Source organism: Scaptodrosophila lebanonensis, unplaced genomic scaffold (assembly GCF_003285725.1).
Source record: "Scaptodrosophila lebanonensis strain 11010-0011.00,11010-0021.00 unplaced genomic scaffold, SlebRS2 tig00001412-arrow-pilon, whole genome shotgun sequence".
NCBI lineage: Eukaryota > Metazoa > Arthropoda > Insecta > Diptera > Drosophilidae > Scaptodrosophila > Scaptodrosophila lebanonensis.
The window spans coordinates 6,003,318-6,009,540 of NW_022060739.1; the positions used below are offsets into that span (position 1 = coordinate 6,003,318).

The following is a 6,223-nucleotide window of genomic DNA, read 5'->3' on the forward strand; positions in this document are numbered from 1 at the left end:
GCCGCATGCACAGTTATTCGCACCCAAAAAAAACCATGTCCGCACATTCATTCATAAATAACGATTACTATCAACATTTATGTGCTCGCAGTCGGCGTGCTAGAATCAAATCGAGTAACGCATATACAAACCTACACATGTAGGTATATATATTTACATGTATATATACTTGTACATATATGTACATTGTACATTTATATGGGCAATTGGAAACGATTTTTGCGTTCGCTGCCTCAGCATCTAAAAAAATATTGAATTTCACATGCCATTGCATACTTTGCGGCGCCCCATATGAAAATCACAGCCAGATAACATCCGCTTCCGCAAACAATACGCACACGCACACACACACACACATGCATGTGCACGTTGGCGTACATATTTCGCGAACATTGTCAACGTGCCTGAGTGTTTTTTCATGTATTTCTCCTCTGCAATGTTAATAATTTTCATTTTCATTGCGTGCCTAATGATGACGCCGCCTGGCTGCCATTTTTCCAGCTCCTGTGCTGATGATGTCATAGATATGCTAAGTACTTCAAAGCAGAACGTACGACTTCCCCGACACGACGGGCCGGCAGTGCTTTCAATCAAGGCTGAGAGCTTTTAGGTATGACTGACACACGCATTTAGTTGGAATTTCTCGACGTGTAGGAATCAATAACTAATGTGATTTTTACAACATACTTACTGGCTTTTAATGCTATAAAGGAACAACAAGCAACAGGGGGCCGCTTGTCGCTTCCGCCTTTACGTTTTTCCGGAAAATATCAAGTTTTTTTTCGAAACTTTTGGGAGAGTCATACTGTTAACAAAAATATACAAACAATCGGCCAAACACACAGCGCACAGGACTTGGGATTTGTTTCGAGTGCAAAAGTTTCACTAGTAATGGAGGAGTATTTCCTCGTTTTTTTTGTTTGCTGTCTATATTTATAATGAAAGCAACTGATGTACTGACGGGAATGGAAAAGTAATGTACGAGGTTTGTTTTAAGGTAACGGGTTAGGGGTATGTATTGTGTAAAACACAATTACGAATTCATAGAGAAAACTTAATGTGTTGGCTTAGAGAAAGCCGGAGAATGATTTTTTGAATGGAATGAAGTGATATTTAAAAATTACAAATAAGTAATTGATTGATGGGGCTTTTACTCTTTCATCAGCTCTCTCCTCGTAAATGTTAATAATACAATAACTAATTAAAAAATATTTTTGCAAAGAAATAATTGCTTATGGACCCATTACCAGCTTTGGCAAGTTGCTAGTCTTGTTATGCATAAAAATATATAAATAAATATTATATTGGAGTTTATCCAAATGCATTTAATTAATTATTATTAATTATTCTATTTATCTATATTTATAGAAGAGCATATCTTAATGGAATTAGTTACACATTTTTGATATCTTTCTAGCCGTTGGCGTAACTCCAAAAATTTGTATTCAAGCAAAATGTTTTATTTAATACTATATTACTTTTTATAGCTACAACAGAAAACTGAAATATTTTTGAACCTAATGCAAAACTGAAATATAGACAGCACTTCAAAGCAAGTTGTTTGAAAAAGTTGAGCAGCCTTTTGCCAATTCTGCAAGCTTCTTTATTTCTTTAGTTTCATATGAATGTTGAATGTCAAAGTTCATCTTGAAAACGAAACGTCTGGGTAAGTAGGAAGACATAAATAAATCAATAGTTTTTAAACCAAACCTTGCAAATAGCTATTCATAATTTATACATTTTCCCATATAAGTAAATCAAACATAATTAAGGGAGATTGTCAATGTATTTGCTGAGAAAATTCTTGACTTATTTATTAAATATTACTTTCACTTCTTCATTCGCCCAGCACTCTGTCTATTTATACAACCTATTTGTAAACAAAGTGCAAACTAATAATTTCGGCCTGTCATACCACCCTCGTTTCAAACTCATGTGCCTCCCTTCACATATGTGTGCCACGCTGTGGCTTTTGTTGCCATCTTTTCCCTCAACTTATCTTGGAAATCATAAATATAAACCTACCGCATTGCATCATTGAGCAAATTGCTTAGGAACAATACGGGATCGCCTGCAGGCTGGCAGACTGATGGAGAGACCTAGACAGCGATGTAGACTTGTGGGCAGGCGAGCAATTGTTGCAGTACATTTTGGTTAACCGCATCGAGAGGTGGGCGAGACCAGAAGGATGCCCATGAAGGATCCCTTCCACTGACAGTTGGAAAACATCAATTTACTTTTATTTCCCAGAGCGCGCGCATTGCCTTCTCCAATCCTTTCGCTGGCTTTTTAGTGTTTTTTGAAATGCAGGATGCTCGGCAAAGGGTTCGCCGTCCCGAATCCACACATTTGTATCCCTACCACGCTTAGTCATTCAATTCAATTGATTCAATTGGGATTGTATCGCCTTTTTATGTGCCATGGCGAGTGTCGACAATGTACGATGAGACACTGAGATACTCGCACCGTCCTGGCTGGCATTTTTGTTGTCGCCTGTTCCCGAGTGTCTCATTTATCTGCGGTTAGTGGAACGCTTAAGCGCCGCATTTCACATATGTGCTGGGGATGCTTGTCTCTGTGTGTGTGTGTGTGTGTGTGTGTGTGTGTGCGTCCCTTTATGTGTGTGTGTGTGTGTGTATGGGTCTTTGGGTGTCGCCCAAAACCGTTTCGATTTTCACTTTATTGAAAACAACTTGTACCAAGTGTGTGGTTGATTGAGTGTGTGTGTGTGTCTCTCTCTCTATGTGTGTGTGTGTGTGTCTGGCTGAGTTTGTCGTTTGTAAAATTTAATAATATATAATTTTTTGCCATTCACCGCCCCCTTTTTTTATGGACCGATAATGTTATTAGCCCGATGCCTGGGGACATTGTTGCCCCGAAAAACTTGGCCTACTCGCATTACATGAGTTTGCTAGTTTCTCCATTTTGTTTTTTTCTCCCCTCCTGCCACCCCTCCCATTTGTATCTATTCGTCCTGGCCATTTACCTTCGCAATTTGATGCCGTCGCAGTCCATTGATAGCCGTGCCAGCCGAAAACACTCAAATGCCATGACTTGTGCAATTTGCATCAAAATTGTGTTTCGTTTAATTCGCACGGGCCGATGCGACGCTTTGTGCATATTTAACCTTTTGACGGGTCCGAGCGGCTTTAGGTTTTGTTTCTAATCGGAAATTGAGGTGATTTTGGCGTTTTTACTAATTACAGCCATTAGCTGTAGAATTAACTTTTTGAGTGCTTTTATATTTTTGATGTCTTATTGATGAACAGCTTCATCTGCAGCGATCTGTTGGCTGTCTACACACCTGTAAGTATTTCAAGGAGCATAGAATAGGTTGTTTTTAGATGCTGTGTGGGAACTGCTCTGTTCTGTTTCTATGGAGACTCAATGTAATCAATGTATCTTTCAGAATCAGTTTAACGATTAACAACGCTATTCAAATTCCTAATTAGATAAATGAATTGATTTAGTTTTGGAGCTTAGTAGTTAGCGAGATAAGAGATAAGACTGGGGCAGAGGTTAAGGATGCTTTCTTGCCACACATATCAGCAGAGATAAGGAAAAGGTTTGGTATATAATTGTATTTGGGAATAAATTAAAATGCAAAAAGTAATCTTAGAATAAGTACCATTTATTATAAATATATAAATATAAAATATATAAATAAATTTAGTTCATAAGAATGAAATTTACATAAGAAAACGTATGTAAAGCTAGAAATTGTATAATCATCGAAGGACTTGTAAAATAATATCAGAATAAATTTGGAAATTGAAACAAGAGTTTATTTCCTTTTCTCCGTATAAATATATTTATGTATGTATATAAATATACCTTTGTATGTTTGTCTTTTAAGAAAGACTCATTGACTGGTTATATTTTCAAGAATAATAGGTGCACCTTAATACCTAGCAGCATTGCTTAACAATTAAGTATGTACATAGGTTGCTGTTAAAAGGTCTACAAAACTTGATTGATTGAAGAGTTTCATCTTTAAGCAATTAAATTACTACATTATTTAATTACAAATATAGTTCACATTGTGCTTCTCAATTATAATCTTTTGCCATTGAATTATGAACTGTTATTGCATAAAACTTTGTAGACCCTTTACGCATTACTGATATATAAAAAACAGTAGTAAGTGGGATTTAAAAAACGTCTACTGAACTTGTTTAAAAACCCTGCCATGCGGTAAAGCCTTATATCAGCCTTTCGTTAAGACGCTTAATATATAGTTGACATCCTCGTTTTCCTAGTAGTTCTTAATGATAATTGAATGGCATTGAATTATGAACTGTTACTGAATTAATGGTGCCATTCAATTACATTTGTTGCCGTACTACATTGCGTATGCGTAACTTTCAACAGCACCAGACTGCGTATGGCTACTTGAAGATGTTTTCACATAAAACAGAACGCTTGAACAATTTAGTAGCTTGTGCGTCTTAGTCGCTTTCTTCTTATTTTCCGTCTTGAATTTGTCATTCCCGCACGCACGACTTACTGCTATAGTTAGACATTTCTGTCATTGGAATAGCTTATACGAATGCGATCCTTCCCTCCACAGTCGCATCAATACTATAGCTGCGTGTATTGTTGGGAGAAAGGGGGAGTTTGAAGCATTGTTGAGCTGCAACTAGCAAGTAGCTATATAGATATTTATTTTGCCACAGAGCGCAAAGTTTAGCACTAAACTACTTGCTGCATTAATATTTTACTTCTTTTCTCCATTCTTGTGTATTTTCTATTACACGCATTCCTCAGCGTTGCGTTGCAAGTCTCTTCTATTTGTTGCTCTCTGCCGGCCACTTGAAATGCAATTTCAAAGAAATATTCCACTCAGCAGTATCAAAATAAGTGTGTATATCGCGCACGGCTGCCGACTGAAGTTTGTTTTTGTTTCTCTGAACTTCCAAGCCAGTCATTCCGTCAGTTCGTCATTCCGTCTGTCTATGTCCCTGTCAACGCACCGTTGCGATGCACGTCAGCTTAGCTTTGGTTTTCGCCTTGATATTTACAAACTGTGCTAAAACTTTTTGTTTACTTACTTACAGACATATCTACATACTATCTACTATTACAACGGTACCTGTGTGCACAGTGGGAGAACTAACAATTACATCAAGTAGTTCTATTCTTTGAAATTCACGCGCCCATATGGTCAAAGGATAATATATATAATATAGGATTATATGATTTACTTTACAGCTTAACTAATAATCATTCTTTTTAAGCAAAAAATTCGACGATTCAATGATTATTTTTTAGTTTTTTTTTTTTATCAAAATTATACCTCAAATTGTAAGGGTCACTGCCTTTTCAGAGGGAATAAGGACAAAATTTATATATTTATGTCCTTAAAAAAATAATCCAGGATTAGTCCCTAAGATTTACTTTACAACTTAACTAATTAATCATTTTTTTGAGGAACAAAATAAAACTCATATAATAATGATTATTCTTAAATTTTTTTTTTTGATCAAAAATAAATCTCAATTTGTAATCGTAACTGCCTTTTCAGAGGGAATAAGCTCAAAATTCATAAATGTCCTTAAACAATAATCCAGGATGAACCCCTATAGTATAGTATTGGGCTAAAAAATACATGTTTAAAACAATTTTCAGGCAAAATTACAGCCTGAGTTTTATATTTGAACAACAAAATAAAACTGAAAGAACAATCATTATTTTATGCGGTTACTCTTACAAACATATCTACATACTTAGTTAATTACTGTAGCAAAATATTAAATCCAACTCTTTATACGTTTGTCCGTCCAGACCTGCAAGGATTTAACAAAATATTGAAGGGTGACAGACTCTTTAAATGTCTAGGCAATACGAGTTCATTTTATTTTTGGACGTAACCCCTCCTTTCTCCACTACAGAGTGTCGTTAATATTATGCAATAAAATCAAATAGAAGCAAATCGATGAAGAAGAACGCCCCTGCAGTTTGTATAATATTGTTTCGTTAACAACTTTTCCCAGAATTTAACGATTTGAAATTTATTTCAATACTGCATTAAATAACTATATAGTCATTTCTTGTAGCTTTTTTGATACTTTCTTACCATAGTGATGCGATGTCGAGTGTGTTTTTATCTAGAATACGAAATGTGCGTGCGTAACTGCAGAAGTTGGTTGGGTTCCGCTGTTTGCAAACCACAATGGCAGTTGCTTTTGCATGTTTACATACTGATGCTGCCGCTTCCTCCCCC

General features: G+C 36.0%; 1 protein-coding gene across 1 annotated transcript in view; it reads right to left on the bottom strand.

Annotated features, from left to right (window-relative positions):
• LOC115631292 (cullin-3) overlaps nt 1–793 on the bottom strand; it is a 31,524-nt gene extending 30,731 nt beyond the window's left edge. Inside the window, exon 1 of the mRNA XM_030528009.1 lies at nt 692–793. The gene's annotated coding sequence lies outside the window, so the exon portion shown is untranslated. The remainder of the gene's footprint in view (nt 1–691) is intronic.
• Nucleotides 794–6,223: the final 5,430 nt, after the last annotated feature.